Source organism: Sebastes umbrosus, chromosome 18 (assembly GCF_015220745.1).
Source record: "Sebastes umbrosus isolate fSebUmb1 chromosome 18, fSebUmb1.pri, whole genome shotgun sequence".
NCBI lineage: Eukaryota > Metazoa > Chordata > Actinopteri > Perciformes > Sebastidae > Sebastes > Sebastes umbrosus.
In genome coordinates, this window is record NC_051286.1 from 23729845 (window position 1) to 23751106 (window position 21262).

Here is a 21262-nt window from a genome sequence, read left to right on the forward strand (position 1 = left end):
AGTGAATAAAAGTGTTATTAGCTTTATCATTATGTTAGATACACATATGATAACGATTATTATTGCTGTATTTTTAGCATAAATAGCATTTATTGTAGCTGGAATGGTTTAAATGTTATTTGAAGTGTACCGTTTTTAATCAAGAATATAACCAAACAAATGTAAAAGTGTATATTGTAGTCCTCTACGGGTTCCTGCTGTTCCCCAGTCACCTAATCCTCACCTGTCTGCACACCTGCCTCTCATTGCCCCTAATCAGCCTCTCAGTGTACATATGGCAGTCCAGCTGCTGCTGCTCTTGTTAGCCTGCCTACCTACCTGCTCCTTCTTTTGGATCCGTTTACCTCTGCTGTCTGCTTTCCTGTTGCTGACCTCTGCCTGGATTCAAGTCCAAGTAAGCCTCATTTTTCCTTCCTGCTCTGAGTCCAAACACTGCTATAAAAATGCATCATATTTGATGAGCTGATCAAATGTACTAGACATCTTAATCTGTAAAGTAACCAGTAAATGTAGTGAGTGAAAGTCTAAAAAATCAATAGTATCTCAAAATTGTATCAAGAGAACTTAAATGTAGTTACTTTCCACTTCAGAGCACGTTGGCACACCCCTCTCTCCTCTGCTCTATTATTGTTGCAGAGCCATGCTTTGTAATTTAAGCACAGCTTTAAAGATTCATGCTCAGATTGATGAATGTAGATACAGAAGTAATAAGCCTAAAGTCTAATTTTTTTCTTTTTCCACAATTCCTCCCCCTCACACAATCCTTCTCTATTTAAACATTTAGAGCATCCGTTCCTTTTCACTCACGTCCTCAATTAAAGATCAAAATCTTTGCATTTTAATTGGAATTATATTAGCCCATTTAATGCCTTGTGTCATTAAAGTTTTATCCATAATTTGAAAATAGGATTCATCTTGTTGAAAATGTCTTGCCTAGGTGAAATGGTTGCCGATGACATTGGGGCTGAGCGGTGAAGTGTAATTTGTCCAGACCATGGTGACACTTGTCCAGGTCCTGAAAACTGAGTTAAGCTGTTTCCTCGGTGTGAGACGGTGGACACCTGCTCCGTCCATGGGCCGCTGGACTTCCACAGACCAGGAGAATCTGGAGGATCGCTATCTCCTGGAAGGTCGTAATTCTAGTTTCCACTTAGAGTTGTTTATGCGTCACGCCCCATGATATGGATACCACTTTCTAATAGCGCTGTTCACTTGTTATCAAAATTCAAACTACCATTTGAACATGCACATATTTGATTTGTAATGATCTGTATGAATTCAGAAAGGCCTTGCCTTGTTCTCCATTTCAGGAGACCTAAAATGCACGCTCCGTTTGACCATGGATGAATTACTGAGCGGTCCTTTTGGGCAGAGACCCAAGGGCGCCAAAGTGTCAGGCCCCTCCCCCTGGCTTTTACCTACAAAATGTCACTCACAGAGACATGTACCCACCAGGGAGAGACTCAAAATGACCACAAAGAAAAATAAAATGACTACAAAGAGACAACAAAGAGACCAAAACAACTACAAAGAGATGCAAAACAGCTGCAAAGAGACACACAACTATGAAAAGGGGTATACTTTATAGAGCAGTTCTAAGCCATCAATAAATTCGGGTGAGCATATTTCAACCCTCCAAAGCAGGACCCTTAAAGCTGAAGTAGGTGAGATTGGAGCAAATATGATTAAAAAAAAGTTATTTTTATAAAAAAGTCATGTGCCTCTGTGTCCTCCGGTGTCCTCCGGTGCTCCTAACGGCTTACAGACCGGAGGAAAACAAGCAGTAAGAGCTGATCTGAGGTCTGTTGTCCAGCTGCCTTCTATGAGAGCCGGCTGTCAATCACTCGCGAACTCCAACCAAACGGTCAAACTAGGCAGCGCTTATCAAATATGAATCAATATTATGTTACTGTAATGCCTATTTCTCGACTCAAATGTTTTCAGAATCATCTTGTAGTGCACGGTTTAGCTGTAAAATGAGAAAGTTTGTGACGCCAAGTTCTGGTCACATGACCGGCGCACAGACAATAGGAAAGCTCTCTCAATGAAATGACCTGTGATTGGTCAAAGTCTCCCGTCACGGTCGAGACGATTTTCTAAAGCCTGAAAACAGAGCCATGAGGAAGAGAAGAAGTCTAGTTATCTCTCAGAACACTTGAATTACAATATGCTGAAAGGTCATTATGGAATTTTTTCCCAATGATGCTAAAAATATACTGCCTACTGCTACTTTAAGTGTAACGCACGTTCATGTCTGTGCACATGATGTATATGCACGATAGGTGTTTTCATCAGGATGGGGGACAATCATTTCAGCGCTTAGCAGCACAACTACTGAGTGCCTCTTTCAACACAATGGACAGCAACTCAGCAGACGAAAAATTATGTTTTGTCTCCCAAAATCCACCAAACAGTTAATTTGAAAACTGTATAATAACACTAGTAAACACACAACAAAAGGATTGCATTGATTGTCAGATATCTTTTTAAAACTAAACACAAGGTATTTGTCAGTTTGCACAAGGCTGCTGGCTAAATGGCAGACTGTGACACATTCTCTGCCAGCTATTTATTAAAAAAAACAAAAACAAGGTACAAATCTCTTCGTGGCCTAAAAATAACCTCATAGGCTATAACATGAAAATAGCTTCTCCTCCTAAGCTGCCCTTCAGATGGCTGTCACCGGCGTTTGCCCCGCTGAAGTAGGTCGCAATGATGCTACTTCCTGCTTGTACCCACCGCTTATGTTTGGCTGTCTTAATACGATCTTTTATATCGGCATTTCCACCGTGCATGACCGAAAATGTACTTTTGCCCCAAAAGTGGGCATGTCTGTAAAGGAGAGACTCGTGGGTACCCATAGAACCCATTATCATTCACATATCTTGAGGTCAAAGGTCAAGGAACACCTTTGAAAATGGCCATGCCAGTTTTTCCTCGCCAAAATTTAGCGTAACTTGTTAACGCTGGCGCCCTCAAGGAGTGGAAGAGGTTAAAGGACAAATGCCATCCACTGAGAATTCTCACAACCTGGCAACCCAAAATTTGTTCTTATTAATGACTGATCTATAAAGTGTTAGTCAATGATTTAACATTAATTCAGCATTATTAAAGGGTTTATAATGTGTAGCTATTGGCTTTATTAGTGTTAATAAATGGTTTATATGTTGTAAATAGTGATTAGTTACAGTTTATAAATCATTTTATAAAGGCTGCTTTATTAGAAAGTGGTGCCCACATGGTAACATATTGATCTTTGTAGCACAGTGCGATGAGAGGCCTGCTCGGTGTGTTTACAGATGGCCACAGTGTTGTAGGATTCGGCTGCTTGGTCGGAGGCCACAGTGTTCAATGACGGCCATGTTCACATAACGCCAGTCTGAGTTCAGCATCCTCACCTCCTCCGTCAAGGCTTCATTCTCATGCGGAGCGATCGTTGTGAAGAGAGCTAAATTACCCAGAATCCCACTGCTTTACCATATGCTACACCCATTTTGTCAGAGGCTCACATTGAGCAGCAGTCTGCTGCTAACTGTCTGAGATCAAAGGCAAAAGTCCCGCAGATAAAAGTCGATTAGTGCAGAGAAAGAGACGGACCGGAGCCCAGCTTTGTTTTCTCACAGGCCCACATTGTGCATAAAAGTGGAGGAAATGGTGTGAAGTAATTCTATTTCTTACCCACCTTCTATACTTCAAAGTCAGATTTTTCACTCTCTTCTTTCTGATTTGCATCAGAGGAATCATTAACATTACTGAAACAAATCTGCCTGAGCCTGACAGAGGAGCTCTGACTGCACCGGCTCTCTAGAAAGTGCTAATCAGCTTCTACCCATTTGAAAAATGAACTCGACAACAGATGCTTGTGTTTCTCCTAGATATTAAATGCCTGAACAACAGCCAGAAATGTCCCCTTTTCACCTCTGGACAATAAAGAATCTGCCTTGCCAAGTACTCTTTGACATTGGTCCAGATGCCCAGGTCTATCAAATGGTGTTCAAGGACTGCCATGACCATTGGCAAAGGGGCCGGCCAAGAAAGCACTCTTATGTTCTAATGTGCCACAGGTCTTTGTGGTTTTCAATAAAAAGAGCTCGCCCTTTAACTTGGATGTCCTCGCTTCAAGGGCGTAGGTTTGCATATGGGACATGCCCCTACCCATGTCCTGGGAGGACACAATTGTCTCTACTCTTTTGCATTATATTCAGAGTGATGTCATTTATAGATAATTCAATGTGCCCTCCCAGAGGCTACGTCTCCAAGACAACCAAACATGCATTTGATTGGCTGAAAGGGAGGAAGCATAGATATAAAACAGTTTGTTTAAGGACGAGCACTTCTCCTTGTTGTTAACATGTTGTACGTTTACCTTACACTTGACTGGCATGGAATCAGATGCTTTGCAGTCAAATGTTAGGTTCATCTTTAGCGTAGCTAACATTAAAACAACATTTGCTGGTTATAATTGATCTTCTTTAGCTAACAGAATCAATAACTTTGACCTTTTGAACTCAGCTGGTCCGTTGCTTGGTAGCTAACGGTAAAGTTAGCTAGTTCACCAACTTCTTGTAGTTTTAGTGGCCCCATCAATAAAAAAAATAAATCTCTCATACCCTATACTGACGTGTGGAAAGTGAACCAGCCTCCCTGGTCTCTTTGGTTCTTTAGGTAAAGCAGTTAGGTGCTGAACAGCTGATAACCAGTTGCTGTTCATAGGTGACAATTGTAAACAATACCCAGGTAAGATGGCGACGGTTATCCCATTATGACGTAATGTCGCATCTACTGTTTTATATCTATGATCAGAAGGCTCACATTGCATACAAATATTTACTGCCAGACACGAAGGAGGCGAGAGCTGGTCAGTGTGCTCCAGTTATTTTGACGTGTGTGTGTGTGTGTGTGCGTTATGTTGCGTCTTTCCTCTAACCGTCAGCTCAATGTCTCCTGTCTCTGCATCCCTCTCATTTAGAGACATGCTTTGCTCTGTTTGGGACTGTCTCGCTACTCCATTGAAAAGCTTGGGGAGGCAGCAATGAGATGTATTTTGTACGGACAATAAGCCACACGATGGTTGAGATTCATGCCTGATCAGAAGTGCTGGTGTGTCAGCAGTGCACCGCCGCTTCCCTAAACTTTGTCTCATCCAGAGAGAGTCTCAAACGGGGTTCTGTGTCTGTCAGACGGTCTGAAAAACATGATGCACAGCAGAATATAGGGCAGGTGGGTTTTTTCTTAAAATATTGTGACTTTATTCCGCCAAGGCCGAAGGCCTAGGAAGGAGGTTATGTTTTCACGGGCGTTGGTTTGTTGGTTTGTTTGTTGGTTTGTCTGTTTGGAGGATTACTGCAAAAGTCCGCAATGGATTTGAATGGCATTTCTTCGAGGGGTGGGGTGTGGCACAATGAACGATCCATTCGATTTTGGTGCCGATCCGGATCATGATCCGGATTCAGGAATATCTTTAAGAATTCCGATCAGCCTGAGCGTTAAAACCACAGGGTTTAACACATGCGCAGTGTAGCTGATGGCGCGTTCATGACGTGTCACCGTGCCTCTTTCCTTCAGAGAGAGAGCGGGGGGTGGAGGGAGGCGGGTGGACATTTGTAGATTCAGCGTTTTTTCACATTAAACTCGATGAAATTACAGTTGAGTTCGACCAAAGCACACTTGGTGATTGTTGGAAAGAGTAACGACGATAGTTTAGGTGAGTTTTGAAAGAATGTTTTACGATGCTTCGCTACGTACAGCTGATCTCAACATAAACAAAAATACACGTGGATGGTGACGCAAGCTGAACAGAGAGGGGGGGTGGGGTAATCATCCTCGGGCAGCTTGGAGGAGGTCTGCGCTCTCCGAGTGCCATTCTAGTTCTCGTAATATTATGACTTCTCAGAGAATGCAGATATGTTTTGAATATGCAGAAATCTTGCTGAAACACATATGAGCTATTAAAGTCCAGGGGTTTATGAAATAATTAAAATGAATGAATGCATCATTGAGGTGAACAGGTGCCACATGTATATCTGAAGAGGTTACTTCCCCAAACAGAAGACATAAAAGAGGACTGAAGAGTAAATCATGTCTACATGTCTGTTGACTCAGCAGAGATACCATTAAATAAAAGAAAAGTTGATCTAAACGAATCAAACAGACTAGATTTTGTGATTATTTCACAAACTGCCCTCCGACTGTGTTGTTCCTTTACATAAATGAAGACATTTCCACCATAAATTGGTGCATAGAAATTAACCAGAATGCAAGATATGTAGTGTTTGATGCTCAAATTTTCCGCCCTTTGCCTCACATGAATGAGCAGAACGTGACATTGTCAGAAGCAGAGGTGGATTACTGCTCTCCAACCTGCTGCTGCTGTTTCAAATCATCTGTTTGTGCTTTGATGTAAAATTAATAAACGAGTGGTCCGTCTGTTTGTCATAAAGAGTGGAGATGTTTTGCTTCATACGTGCGCTGCGGGGACACGAGCTGACCTGATCAAAGATAAAATCAAATCAAATATTGTAGCTTTGTTACTCGTTTGGTGTTTTGAGGGAGATATTGCCCGAGATGAAAGCTTGTTTATGACAACATCCCATCTTATGTGTCTCTGTCTGCATATGAAAAGATTGAACAAGTCAGTTTCGAGTAATCTCCCCCCCGAGCATGATTAAAAGAAGAAACATTCAACAATCTGTATTCGGAGTTTGTCAGGGCCTCCGCCTCGCCCTGAAAGCCGAGTGAGAAATGATCGATTACGTTATGCAGCGGACCTTTGTCTCTCCGGCTCCTAGAAATGAAGATAGGCAATCATCCATCAGACCAGCGCCAGCGACCGCTTCCCAGGGCCTGAATGTATGATTACATTGCTTTGACTCCATTTATCTGCATACCTCCTATTCAGCAGTGTGGACTGGAGTGTGCTACTCCACCCCAACAAAAAAACTGCAGCCAAGAAAATTCCTCACAAGCTGTCCCAAATCCTCTTAATGCTATCAATCCTGCTTTCACTCATTCCACTTCATTGTCTCTTTATTTCAGCGCTTTCCTGCATGGGGAAGCTTGATTGATTTGGCTTTCAAGGATGGGAGACAGGAAAGTTGGGGGGCTAGGCAAAGTGTTTGGGAGCATCGCATAAACTCTGACACAGACAAATGGGCCGGGCCCGGATCGGATGAATTATTTGACTTTCCGAATATAGCAGAGGCTTCCTCTCAGACGAGTCGTCATGCTTTTTCTCCTGCTTGATAATATGGTGACAAGCACATCTGTTTTCCTCTGGCCCTGTATCACTTAGCTGGAGCACGTGATGAGTAAACCCACAGGCTGGAAAGAATAAGCTTTCTCCTGGTTTATAAGTTACACCTGGAAAGAAATGAATACATTAATTGTATTATATTTAAACAGTCTAACATTTTTGGAAAAGTTCATGTTTCTTACTCACAATCAGATGAGAAGATCAGTATCATCATGTCGTGTCCAGTACTAAGATAGGTCCATGGTGTTTATTGCCAAGCTTGGCACAAGAACTGGAAGCAGCTTGTGTGACTCCATCAGAAGAGAAACATGTTCCCAACAACTCCCAATCTGTCTTAGTTTCCTCTGTAATACATGTTAACATAATGATGTAACAATGAGCAGTTGGCATTGGCTAATTTTGTGGCTCCATGTTGTTTTAGCCTAGCTTAGCAGGCTGAAATCAGGTGAACTGCTAGCATAGCACCATCAAAAGTGAAACATTATGTCCTTCAAGACTCCCGCTCGTCAAATGCCGACATTGGGGCGGCTGTGGCTCAGAGGTAGAGCAGGCCGTCCACCAATTGGAAGGTCGGCAGCTCGATCCCCGGCACATGTTGAAGTGTCCTTGACACTTAACCCCAAATTGCTCCCGAAGGCTGTGCCATTGGTGTGTGAATGAGTATTTAGATTAGATCCTGATGGGTTGGCATGGTCATGGCAATCTCTGCCATCAGGGTATGAATGAAACACTTTGAGTGGTCAGAAGACTAGACAAGAAAAGCGCTATATCAATGCTAGTCCATTTACCATCCATTACCTTTTACCACTTGGTCAGTGCTTTCAACTAACTCCAATGTAAACCCATCCGCGTCATTATTGGAGAGTCAGAGCAACTAGTATAAAGAGTGAGAAAGTCTGCGTAGGGTGGGTGGGAGTGGAGGTTGGATGGGTCAAACAGAGGGCTTTCACCCAGGAGACCGCTTTTCCTGTCCTGTGTGAAAGTCAAAGTGAAGTCAGTGTTGACTTATTTGACCTTAGTTTTGTTACATAACTTCCGTACTTGACCGATGATAGTTACGTAACAAGCATACTTGATTTACGTAATTTGTGAACTGCTCAAAGACGTGCTCGCCGGTGCCTCACAGACACATTCCAAATGTCAGGCGTGCTAAATATCTGTACTGTAACTGTACAAAATCCAGGTTGGATGTATTGGTGACTAATGTGTTCTCAGAGGATATTTTTTTATTCTATAACAGCATATCTGTTTTAATATGAACTTAATGGAATTGGCTGCAATGTGTCAAAAGACGGTTCTGGAGTTTTTAGAAGGTGATTTTTTTTCACTGTAATCTTGGCTAAACAAGTCCTGCATGGATGCACAGAAAACAGACCTAACTTATTTTAAGTCAACATTTGAGTTACCACTAACGTTAGGTTACTAAACTTGCGTTGCGTACGTAACGTATAGCCTACTTAACTAAGTAACAAACATACTTATTTTAACCCAAACCACGATATTTTCCTAAACCTAACCAAGTCGTTTCCTGTGAACACAAGTTTATTTTGAAAAGACATGAATGTATGTATGTAATGAAGGGAAATTGACATGTGCAAAACTGACATTGGAGGGGTACCTATAGAGCATCATAGTTTGAAGCGTAAGGCCACTGACAAAGCTACCATATTTGATGAGTTGGGAGAGAGAATGTGTTGCCAGAAACAAGTCCATTTCCCAACATGTAGAACTGCTCCTGTAAAATATGTTTCCGAGAACCTAAAGTGGATTACAGACCTGCTTCTTACTCAGCAGTAAAAGTACATTTTCTCTTAACAGTGGTCCCAAAACAACACTGGATTTACTTAAATTAGGTTCCTCGCTGACAAGATTGAACAACTGCTCCTCTGAAGCTACAGCACATTTGCAGCCTCAGCCAGGGAATGGAGGGAATATAAAATCCTCTTTGCAAACATAGTTACAGAGTTTGCCTTGTTATGGAAATGGCAGTGGCATTGATTAACACCATGTGCAGATTAGTGAGACAGAGCTGAGAGGCAGCTGAGAGCCACACTGTGAGACTGGGACTTGGGGGCAATTAACAGCATTGACACCATTTTGTGTGTTGATCCTGAGCAGCAGGGTTTTCATAGAGAAGTCCCACCAGTCGCCAAGCAGCTCTCCCCTCACTAATCCTCTGCAAGATTTCCATTTTTAATGAACTTCATTTATTTTTGTTACAACCGCTTAAACATTTCAACTGGGTTTTTTTTTTTCTTTCTTTGTTGCCGTCGCCTATTGGAAGAGGCTTAACTTGATGTATTTCAAATAATTGATGGAACAGGGGCTTAGCCAAAATGAGCATGAAATCATTTCTGACCTCATCCAGAAATGAGGCGGCGAGGGGATTCAGGCAGGCAACCCTAATGAAGACATCGCTCAGCTGCACGCTGCTAACCATGTGTGTGTCTCTATGGCCATACTTACACCTGTCTTTTTCAATGTCATCTGAACCCGCAGGCCAGAATAACTGACAGGTTCAACTTCTCCCTGATCGGATTTTGAAATTTAATGAGCCGAGCTACATCGTAATGTGATCGGGCAGGAACAGGAAGTGTAGAATGAGAGATGCTTCTCCAACTCTCAGTGACTCTCAGCTGAACCGTGAGTAAAGACAATGGATCTTTTCCTCCACTTTTGGCTTCCTCCCCACAAATTTCAAGCTCAAATCCCCCCCACCCTCCTATCGTATATATCTAATGGTGGTATGTGTGAGGTGTTGCAGGTGGTGGGTCGGTGGGTCACTTCATTAATGCTACGTATTAGAAATATGCAGCGAGTAGAGTGGGAGGAACACTGATTACCTGAGGTGATGCTAATGGCTTTGGAAGCAACAATTGTCTAACCTCTGCAGCTTGATTAATTTGGTCCTCCTGCACTTTGAGACCTCACTGACACTCTCTGAATGACTAATTGTCTCTAGTTAAATGTGAGTTTCTTTTGAGCTAAGGCAGTACCTTTTTAGATAAGCGAAGTTATACGATATGATAAATGATGGTGTGTCGTTATATGCTGCAGTCTGTGCTTGTTTAAGGATTGAATGGACACATTTTATTTGTTTTTTTTCCAGGCAGGTGTTGGTTGTGGTTTTTAAAGGAATAGCTCAATATTTTTGGAAGCATACTTATTTTCTTTCTTGCTTAGAGTAATGTCGGGTACACCCTAAACGAGAGTCTAGACGATTTTTGGGTCTGATTCCCCCCCTCACAACAATCGGCAGCAAAGCACCAATTTTATGATGGTTCTAAAGATTATCTTTCCAGATATTCCTGTGGTGTGAGGTATGTAAAGAGTGTTTTTTACATCCCCCGATCGACTCGGAAGTCCATGCTGGACGCACAGATTTCAAATCATAAATATTAAACATGTTTAGTATTTCCGTTGGGATATCCTATTGTGTGTGTGGCACCCTGAGGATAGACGATGACGCAGTCACGTGGGAAAGAACGATAGCCAATAGAGAACCAAGCTGACTGAAGAAGGAAGGACAACCACCGCCATAATGGCAGCCGCGGCTAATGCATGAGCTAATGCAAAACGTGAAGCATAAAGTATTAGTAAGATGGAGCTCAGAAATGGAGGACCAACTTGTTGATTTGTGGCAACAACGCAAGTGTTTATTTAACATGTCTCCATGACTATATCCATCCATCCTGAATTTTCAGTAGAAATTAGTGCAAAAACTAACATCGCTGATTCTTCCTTCCTCCATGTTTGTTTACACTAAAGTAACGTTTGATCGCGAGAGATTTTTTTCGAGATTTGCATTTTTTTTAGTTGGGACTCTTGTTGTTCATGAATGAATCTGTTAGTGTGTGGTGTGCTGTTTTGGCCAAATCATTGCTCTCCACACACTATAGGAACAGAACTGTTAGATTTAACAGAACATGTCGTTATGTGTGGGCTTTCTCACATTTTCAAAATCTGTTAAGATTTGAAAAATCTTTTAGTGTGGGCCAGCCTTTATATCTGATACCACTCTCATGTCTGTACAGTAAATATGTAGCTGGAACCAGCAGTTTCATCTTGTGAAAAAAGCGCCATTTTGCAGTTTTACGGGGGGGTTATGTGCTGGACTATTTCTTGGCTGAGACCAGTTATTTCCTGGAGTCTCCACTGACTGCCTGGCAACTGGTCCCGATAGCTGTTTCCGCCTGTTTCCAGCCTTCGTGCTAGTGTAAGGTGCTGCAGCTATATGATTGTGGTTGCGTGTATAGAGCTGCGCTGTATGGTTAGAGGCACAGGGCATTGAGGTAGCCGGGCACGCTGCTGTTGAAGTCATAATGAAGTGCTGAGCTTAGGGGGGGATCATGCTGGCTGGACGCCGACTGCCTTACGGCGTGAGCCACTGAGGCTGCATTAAATGCTGCGAGGACTTGGTGAGGCTCGCCTGGGTTTCAAGTGCTAGGGGGGAAGCTTTGGGACCGGTAGGTGTTTTAGGAATGTGTATGTTATGTGTTGGTCGGACTATTGATTATCTTTTGATGATTTAAAGGCGAGTATGGGTGTCCGTTGAAACCTGAGGACCAATGTCACTGTTTTGGGGGGTAACTTATAACGAGACTGAACTGAATTGTAAACTGATGTGCTAGAAAAGACATAGCGGATGTGTTTGAGTGTGACATGAATAAGAGCTCATATCTGCTCTTCCCTCTCTTCAACAAAGTAAAAATAGAAGTGATGCATTTTATGATTTTGGCCACAAAAACATTGGTTTGTTTGTTTACTGTGGCTAGAAGCAGAGAAAAGAGTTGTACCTACAGAAGCTCGCACTACAGCAATACAAATTTCTGTTTGAAATGTCACATTCTGGGAAGTGCGAAACTACCACCGCAACAATTCCTTGCACTCCCCAAAAAACATCATGATTAATACTTTAAATATGACTTCTGCAGAAGCCTAAATAATAACATCACAACAGAAATAAATCAAACAAGAATCCTTCTCGTTTCTAGTGTCTGAAGTACAGCTTTTAAGATGTACTAACATCTGTTGACTGCCACCGGTGCTTACAACTCAATCTGGGTTTCTGTTTCAAGGCAGGCCTGCAGTGCAAATGCAATATTTATCGAACCTTCTGCTCCCCTTGTCTCGCCTTCCTCAAGGACAGAGGCGGAGATGTTTTGATGTGTACGTGTGGCAGGATCCTCTCGCTAATGATCTGGCCGGCTGATAGGAGCCTCAGGGTGCTTTCTGCTCACAGACTGTAGCAGCAAAACGCAAATTAGGAGGGTCGCCAGTTAACTAATGAGGCCATATTGTCCGGGGACAATGGAAGGAGAACAAACGGAACAATCACATCGGTCTTTAAGTTTTAAAAGTCCAGCTGAAGCTGTCTAGGATCCATAAGTTGTCAAACAATCTCAAATATTGCAAAATGATATGATGGAAAGGGATTCATGAGATATCAAGTGTTGGACAAGTTGGGACTCTTTTCTCCGACTTGACAAAGCTTCAGATCCACAGAAGACGTTACACAAACTGCTTTCTACTTTATTTTGACAAAAGCATCTTAACTCAAGGTCCACTTACAGTATGACCATTTTCTGGAGCTTTCAACCCAGCGTGGTGTCACCAAATGATGTATGAATGACACGGTAACTTGTAAGTCATTTTGCGTGCAATAACAACGCCTTTGTTGCTTTTGGCGTGTCATGTGTACGCCATTTAGTCTGTACTGACCTTTTGAATATGCTGCGCTCAGAGCTAGTGACGTAGAAAAAAAAGTGAGAATGGCTGCTAATGGTAGGAGGGAGTGGAGGGGAGGTGGATGGGTCCAACAAACACAGGACTTTCAACCAGGAGACCGCTGTTCGTGTCCCAAAGTGTTGTTGAGTTATTTTGAAGTTATATTAGTGAAGTGTTTTCGGTACTTATCTTAGAATGTTTACGTATGTATAGCTTACATACTAATTCCAAGCTCAACCATGATGTTTTTCCTAAACCTAACTAAGTGGTTTCTTTGACTAAACCTAACTGCGGCTGTTACCGTAGTTTTGTTGCCCAAACTGCGGCCGTTGGACACACGAGAAACAGCTTCACAACGTTGAAACCATTGCACACAGAATGTCTTTAAAATGTCGTGCTATTTATACTCCTTCCCATAAGATCAGGTTGTTTTACCACTTCTCAGAGTCTTGGTCAGCTGATTGAGTTTAGCGACTTAGTACAACTTGAGTTAAGATATTTTGCCAAACTATCTCCAAGGTCAAGGATGACGAATGTTCCTATTTTACTAATTTACTGTTTTGCCATTTGCCTGTTTGACTCAAGAATGAGACTCTTCGAGCCACCGAATAGTGCCAACACAATCGGTTGGTTAGTCAATTGAAAGAAAATTCATCAACAACAATTTCCATAATTGATAACTGTTGAAAGGAGAACTCCACCAGTTTTACCAGTCTACTGAGCACTACTCAGCCTGTGGAAACAGTAGTATAATGTCTTCTGTGGCTCTGGAGGAGCTTAGTTTTAATGGGAAGCATTGAAAGATGTGGGCACGTATCAAGTATGGAGGGTCTTATGAAAGATGCAAACGAATAGCTTGTCCTTTTAATCTAACTATAAAGCAAGGAATCTCTGTCTGTCTGTGGGTGTGTCCTTCGCATATCTCAATAACCGTTCATCCAATCTATTTCACACTTGGTGGGTTTATTGCCGGGGATCCAAGGGACTGCAGCATCGAATTTGGTGCAATGTAGACGCACGATACGTTCAATATTAATAAACATTGTATGAACAAACGATAGTGCTCTGATCAGCAGCGGGGCTTCAGGGCGCTGCGGACTGAGTCAAGCTTGTCGTCCACAGCGGGACTTAACAGGCCGCGGCTCATTGACTGCAGTTCACTTCTGCTGCTGGGTGTTGGATATACTGTTGTTACAACCAAACTGTTCTTCACTTTCATGGAGTCAATGAGTTAATAAGTGGTTCTCGAACGCTGCTAGCAGCACTCACGGGGGCCGAGCAAATGGCCCGCTCCGAACGGACATGCGTTCCGAGTGGCAATGCGCTCTGAACGGGCTCACCCCCTGACAATGCTGCAAGCAAGCAGAAATACAATTGGCTTGCTCCAAAGTGGCAAACCTTAAACGGGCACTACACTATAGTTGACACTCCAGGATATTGCAGCCTCTGCTGCTTGTGGGGGGAGGGGGGGGTCGGGAAACATGCCAAACATTCCTGCTACGGCTTGTTCAATGTAAGGATTTTCTGCTTTTCTGTGTTCTATGTTAATGTAAATTGACTTTTCAGATTCAATATTATAGGTGTCGGTAATTACTTCAGGAAGCTAGATACTAAAACGGTCCTTTCAAACACCTGTAGTCATTTGTTTTCTTGGACAGAAAAAAAGTTCTGGATATAATAAATCCTAAAAACCTTTCCATTGTACACAATTGTCCAACATCCTGACCCTGAAGCCTGTCCAGTCCTAAACCTGCGGCAGCTGGGGCAGTGCTGCATCACTGTCACTCCCAAATGAGAGTAAAAGTAATTGAGCTTGATTAACCTGGCCCTTTGCCACATCATTAGATTGATAGATGGAAGTGGCAGATCAGACAGGAGAAGGCGGGAAGCACTTAAGTCATAAAGCAAGGTCGTTCTTACCACGTGTCTCTCTCATTTGCGGTGTTTGTTTCCACCTGCCTTGGCGCGGCACCCGCAATGTCAATTGCATGAACGAGGTGCAGATATTTCACTTTCCTGGGTGACCATCTACTTGATGGCTGCATTGTAAATGCAAATTGAAAACAGGAGACCATGAATCACTATGCATATACGTGTTTATTCACGCCGTATGGATGGCTGCGGTCGCTATCTGTATTCGGTGCCAAGAAAGCTGCTATGTCAATCCTTTTATCACATTTATTCTGTGCTATCTGAGGAGGCGACCATTGAAAGCAAGTCAAATTTATCTAGGGGAGTGTTTCCAAAAAAAGAACAAATAATGCAAGCAGATAAAAATAAGACATCTAAGTGGAAGGCTTTCTTCTCAGTGAAGCCCTTGTCATCTTTATCCATACAATACCGGTACTTCTCTATAGAACTACTGTGGGTTTCTTAACCACTTTTTTAAATGTTCACTGAGCCTGTATTTATAAAGCATCTTTCCTACTCCGAGGTAGGAGCATTCTATTTACTCAGTGGTGAAATGTAGTACTGTACTGTCAATTTTGTACTTTTTTAAAATGTATCTGACAGCTTTAGTTACTAGTTACTTTACAAATCAAAATTTTACATACAAAACATATGATGCATATTACAGATTAAACTATCCAACAGTATATAAAGTAGTTAGAATTATCTCCTCCTTGACCTTGAATACTCAGAGGGGCCATTTTCTGTGTAATAACTTTCTCTTTACCGTAGTAGGCCTACTGTTTTTAATGCAGGCCATTTACATGGACACTTCTTATCCACTTTACCTTTCAGATTCAAATTTTCAAAGTGGCCAAGCGGCCAAGCTACAACTTCTGTGTCCATCACGTGATGCCATGGGCCCAAAAATACTTTTTCCCATAGACTTACATTGGGAAAGAGACGTCAGCGGATATATATATATATATATATATATATATATTGGGGTTGATCTCCTCATCTAAGATCCAGTCACCTAGCCCTCCCTTTTCACTGCAAAACTCAGTAATTGGTTCCTTAAACTCAAATGTCTTGAGAATTTTGGTAGCTAACAATATACAACATGGAGCTCCAGTTAAAGCTTGGTGAAACTACATTTAAATGTGGATTCGTGTGCAGTACTCAAACTCAAGAGGGGCTCTGGGATGCACTAAGCAGAGTCCGGAGCTCAGCGGAAGATTTAAATTAAAACACATATGGAGACATCAGGTAATTGGTCTGCGAACGTCTCCTAGCAGTTGAGGATCCTCTGTGTCAGCGCTGCCTTCATTTGAGGAGAGAGAGAGAGAGCTTCACCTGGGGAGTACGCCATCACTGCTTTTCACGATGGGCCGGGGGGCCGGGGGCCGCGCCGTTCAGTGCTTATGGTTTTTCGCGTGGGAAGATTTTTGGGAGAAGGAGATTACGCTGATCTAATTAATTACCATCGTAAAAACAGCAAACATCATTAAAGTGTAATTCCATTAGAGCTCCTCATTCCACCAGTATTCATTAGCAGACAAGAGTGGGAAACGGGAGACACTGAGGGAGAGAACGTGCTCTCGCCGACGCCCACACACACACACACACGCACACGCATCCACACGCGCACACATTTGAGAATGAGGCTGGGTGTGAGTGCGTGGAATTCAGATCAGTGTTCTGCTGCGACAGACAGACAGAGGGAAGGAGGTGTTTTTTTAATAATTCTATGAAGGAGACCTATCAGTGCTATAAGTATTCTGTCACCCGCTTCGAATGTTATCAATGTCAATGTCAATTGAACGAGTGTTATCAGTGGTTATCAGCCTCATAGATACGTAAATAAACGCTTCAGTTCAGGTTGTGGTTACGTTGAGACACAGCTGAGACGAGTAATTCTGTGGGTTCTTTTGTGGCGAATGTCCCAGCGTGCAATAAATGAAAGGCAGGGAAATGGGCAGCGCAGCTCACCGGTGGGTTGCAGTGATGTATCTGTATCTTTTTCACAGAGAATGTGCCTCAACTTGTTGCATTCAGCTGTGGATTACGTCTGTTAGGTCAAGGGTGGAATAGTGCTAGCAGTAGTAGAACAGGATTTTTTTTTTTTCTAATCAAAAAGTGTCACCTGCTTAATGAATTATGGTGCCATGAAGATTAATTCTGTTTTAATACAATTTCTTATTTTCCTAGTTGTGGCAGTCGTTTTCTATCAGTGATGATCACAGTTGTAGAGGCAAATACACTGGATGGTACTGTAGTAGAAGAAGACAAAGTGTCAGTTCAGCCAACATTGCCAGCATTCAGCGTTTAGTAAGCTTTGCCCTCCTTTCTAAAAGAAGAATCCATCACCCTTCTCTGTATTTCCATTATAGTTTGGTTGACAGTTGTCATTTGGAGACAAGACTATGCCTGTAAAGCCTTATAACCCATGTTGTTCCGTGTACAAGGATGCAGTGGAAAAGGTTTGATGCTTCGACCGGCATATATGAGGTTCAAATTGGGACAGTGTTCGGACAGAAACTTTAAGTTACTACAAGGAACTCTTAACCGGTTATGAAACTGTCTCAGTGTAATCCTGATGCCTCTGACTACATGAGGAGACGACCACCGCCATCCTGCGGGTCTCAGGGGGTTAAAACCTGATCTGATGTAAAGTCTGATCACCTGAATGCTCTTGTTATTTTTTTTTACCATGTCTGACTTCTGTGTTGTCAGATCCCCTAAAATAAGACCCAAGTTGTAAAAACTGTCGTTATTATTAAAGTGTAGTGTTGGTGAATAAAGGGCCCTTTCTGTCTCCTCTGACAAATTTTCACACCACAAATAAAAAGATGACATTTTTCCATGACCCCTAGAATGCGCTGAACAGTTTTGAGCGGCAAAAGCACTTTCACACACAAAAAAAAACTGGTTCCATCATGTAGAAATCGACTCTAATTGGCAACTTGACATGCTTAAAGTGTGCTCTTGATCTCAGCGGTAAGAGGCGAGATGTTCAGAGCACAGTGTTCCTGTGCTCCTCACCTGCGTCGGCTTCATGCCGTCCTTCACCGAGGCGGCACAGAGGAGACCATGAAGGAGATTCTTATTCGTATAGACACTCTAAACCCCCTCGCGGAATCAAAAGTCTTATCAGCTGACCTATAAGATAATCTAGTTTGCCACTGATGAACTCGGAGTAGCAGAATACTTTGGTTAAGGGCAACGCTGGATTGCTCTCATTTGGGTGCCTGTCCGTCCTCTTGAAGGGATTTCGAAAAGGTCGCGAGGAGACAAGGCCCTCCACCACAGGTATACTGCTTTTGTGTAGTTGACTTCTATCTCATCAGACTTTTATCACTTAATCCATCTACTTGACCTTTGGCGGAGCCAAAACTATTTCTTTGAACAGATTTTTGCATCGAGCCCCGTCGGATCCCCGAGGACGAACGCGAGCCGTTTCTGAATGATTAGTGCCCCGCTTTGTTCTGGCTGAATGGGGCTTGTGAGAAAAGCTTTTTTCAGCTGGAGATCGGTGGAGGGGAGAGACACTGACAATGCCACAGGAATAATCTCACACCCCATAGTCATATCTCACCGGCTACTGACAATAAAAAAAAGAGAGTCTTTCAGGGTATGATTCATTACCGGAAGAGAGGAATGCAGATTGCCTGCGAGGTACTCCTATTTACTTCAATATGGTGAATTGCAAAGAGTGCCAGCGAGCTGGATTCTTTCCACCTTTAGTCTTTCTTTACACATCAGTAAGACTAATGATCATAAGCTGCGCAAGACGTCACGGAGCTGCATTTCTCACAGAAGGCCAAATCACAGAAAATGCATATAAAAAAAACAAAACAGCTACCGTGTCTGAATACAAAATACCACCACAGGGTGACAATGCCCTCTTTAATTCTACCCTTTTGCTGTGGTCCATTATGTATCCAATCTGTAGTGATGGAGCAGAGCGGCCACTCCTCACGTCCATCTGGTCAAGTGTTGATTGTCTGAGGAATGAGATTGCCCAAGTGGCAGCGGACGGCGGAGGAGGGGGAGGCGTCTCTAACACTGACACCATGTCGAAGGAGTGGAAGAGGGAACGGCATCCAAATGTGAAGATTGCAATTCTTTACAAGCGTTTGTGCAATATTCACGCCAATGCAACACTTGAGCGGAGAGAGATGGGGAATAGAATGAAGTAGCATCCTCATGGAGAAACAAGAGGTCAGGCAATAACTTGGATTTGCTTTGTGCATGATGTCTAGCTCCAGGATCACAATAGTTTACAGATTACTGGGCCTCATGCAGTAACATTTTTGTTTACCCCTTACCTTTCTGCCCCCCTTTTTTTTTAGAGGGGTAGGGGTGGGGGACAGAGGATGTTTAGGGGTAGATAAATAGTTGACAGTAGATGTCACATAGAAGTGGAAGTACACCATCTGAAAGCCTGAAAAGCCTCGCTTGAAGTCCCACCTTTTCTTCTGTAATTTGGTAATGTCACCAAGTAGCCCTCAAAAAAAGCTAGTTTAAGCAGAGCTTGAGGGGAGTCTGTAGAGTTTGGTTTGGTTGACCAATCACAACAGTGGCCCAGCTGACCAATCAGAGAAGACTTGGCTTTTCGGGAGGGTGTTGGAGGAGCTCAAACAGAGCGTTTCAGACAGTTTTTTTTAACATTAAAGGGACTGTTTGTAACTTCTTACACGTATAAATCACCCGGGTCGGTGTCCCATGCGCGCTCGCATATTCACGCTCGCGTGTGGCTACACCGTTCAGACAAGACTCCAGCACAACCTACACGGAAGCACCAAAACCGCAAAGTTATATCTAGTGAAGCCCGTCTTGCAAAACAGTGCTGGCCGCGGTCGGAAACGCGGGGGAGACCATATCTTTGGTCTCCAGGGCCGGAGTCGCTGCTCCTCTGCTCCTCTGCCTTCACTCAGCTCGCTCCACCTCACGTGCATGCGCGCACACTACACACTGCAGAACAGTTAGTTTAGCTCTGAGAATATGAATGTACAGTGGAAGTTTGTGCAGAAATAACCGTATAGCTCGTTCATGTCTATTTAGAGCGAGCAAGCGCAAACTTTCGTTGACTTAGCGGCCACAGGTGTCGCTGTTAACAAGCATTTCTGATTCTTACAAACAGTCCCTTTAAAAGCATGTAAACATGTTCTAGTAGAAACCCCAAATACAAGTATGCACCTGAAAATACGCATAATAGGTCCCCTTTAAGTGAAGATTTTAAATATGAGAACATTGGTGAATGCAACACGTTTTCATAAACGACGTGCCACTAAAAGAACAAATGTGTTTGCAGGAACATTGTCTTTGGCCTCCTCCTGTCTCACTCTATGCACATCTCTGCTGGCCAAGCTAGTCAAAGTGCTCTCTCATTAGTCAGCCAGCTGAGGTGTGCAATATCTTTAAAGTGTATGTGTGTGTGGACAGTGAACAGGCTGGAGTGTCCGACAGCACTGGGCTGCTGCCAGTACAACAGTCCATTTGGCACGGGCCGAAGGAGTTTATAAGGCGTGCTGACTTCACTTCTTCATATTCTGATGTAATTGCCAGAGGAATATTTTATATGCTGAATAATTGCTGGCATAGTGATTGCACACCGAGGTGTTAATTCAGTGTTAAATTTAAAATAGTATCAGGCTAAATTGACAGTGTGGAAAACGCAGCGTACCATTGACTCTGACACTCTGAGGAAAAAACATCTGTCGTCAAGCTGTTTGAAATAACTCATAATGAATCATATGCTGTCCCTGGATTTTGTTTGTGTATGTTTTTTTTTTCTTTTTCAAACTTGCCTTTCACTTTATTTTTGTGTTGGAATGTTCAGTCCTCATGAAATGTTGGACAAACTGAGGACATATGCTTTCATCAAAGCGACTTCCCCTATGGCATCAAATGATAGATCAAAGTGATATTCCTTTATTCAATTTTATCTCCTGTAGCAATAATCTTCCCGATGTAAGATCATACCAAGCATTAATCAAAAGGAAGTGGTTCTATCCTAAAATGTGACATCTCTAGGTTATCTACATATCTAGGTGTGAAATCAGATGTTTTCCTGTGATGTATCTAAGTATGTTTCCGAGTTGAGTTCAAACATAAATGTCATTATTATTTGGTTACATGTCTATTTTAGTTTTTCTTGCTCCTCTTTTGGGGGGATTTAAACTTGGCCCTCTCCCACAGATTAGCATCCCAAGTGCATGCTGGGATGGACATGCTGAGACGGAGTGGATGGATAACAGCTGAGTCCCCGCTGGCCTCATCACACCAGTGCTCCCTGCTCTCTCACTGTCCTTCTAAATAAAGAATAGCAGGAGGAGAGGTGATTCTACACGAAAAGGTCGCCTATTGTACAGATATTCATGGTCCCAA

General features: G+C 42.8%; 1 long non-coding RNA gene across 1 annotated transcript; it reads left to right on the forward strand.

The window, feature by feature from the left end:
* Nucleotides 1-281: 281 nt before the first annotated feature.
* On the forward strand, nt 282-21262 carry LOC119477216. Its single transcript, XR_005204198.1, has 4 exons — nt 282-394; nt 938-1130; nt 17081-17200; nt 21074-21262. It is a non-coding gene; the product is annotated as an uncharacterized LOC119477216 (long non-coding RNA).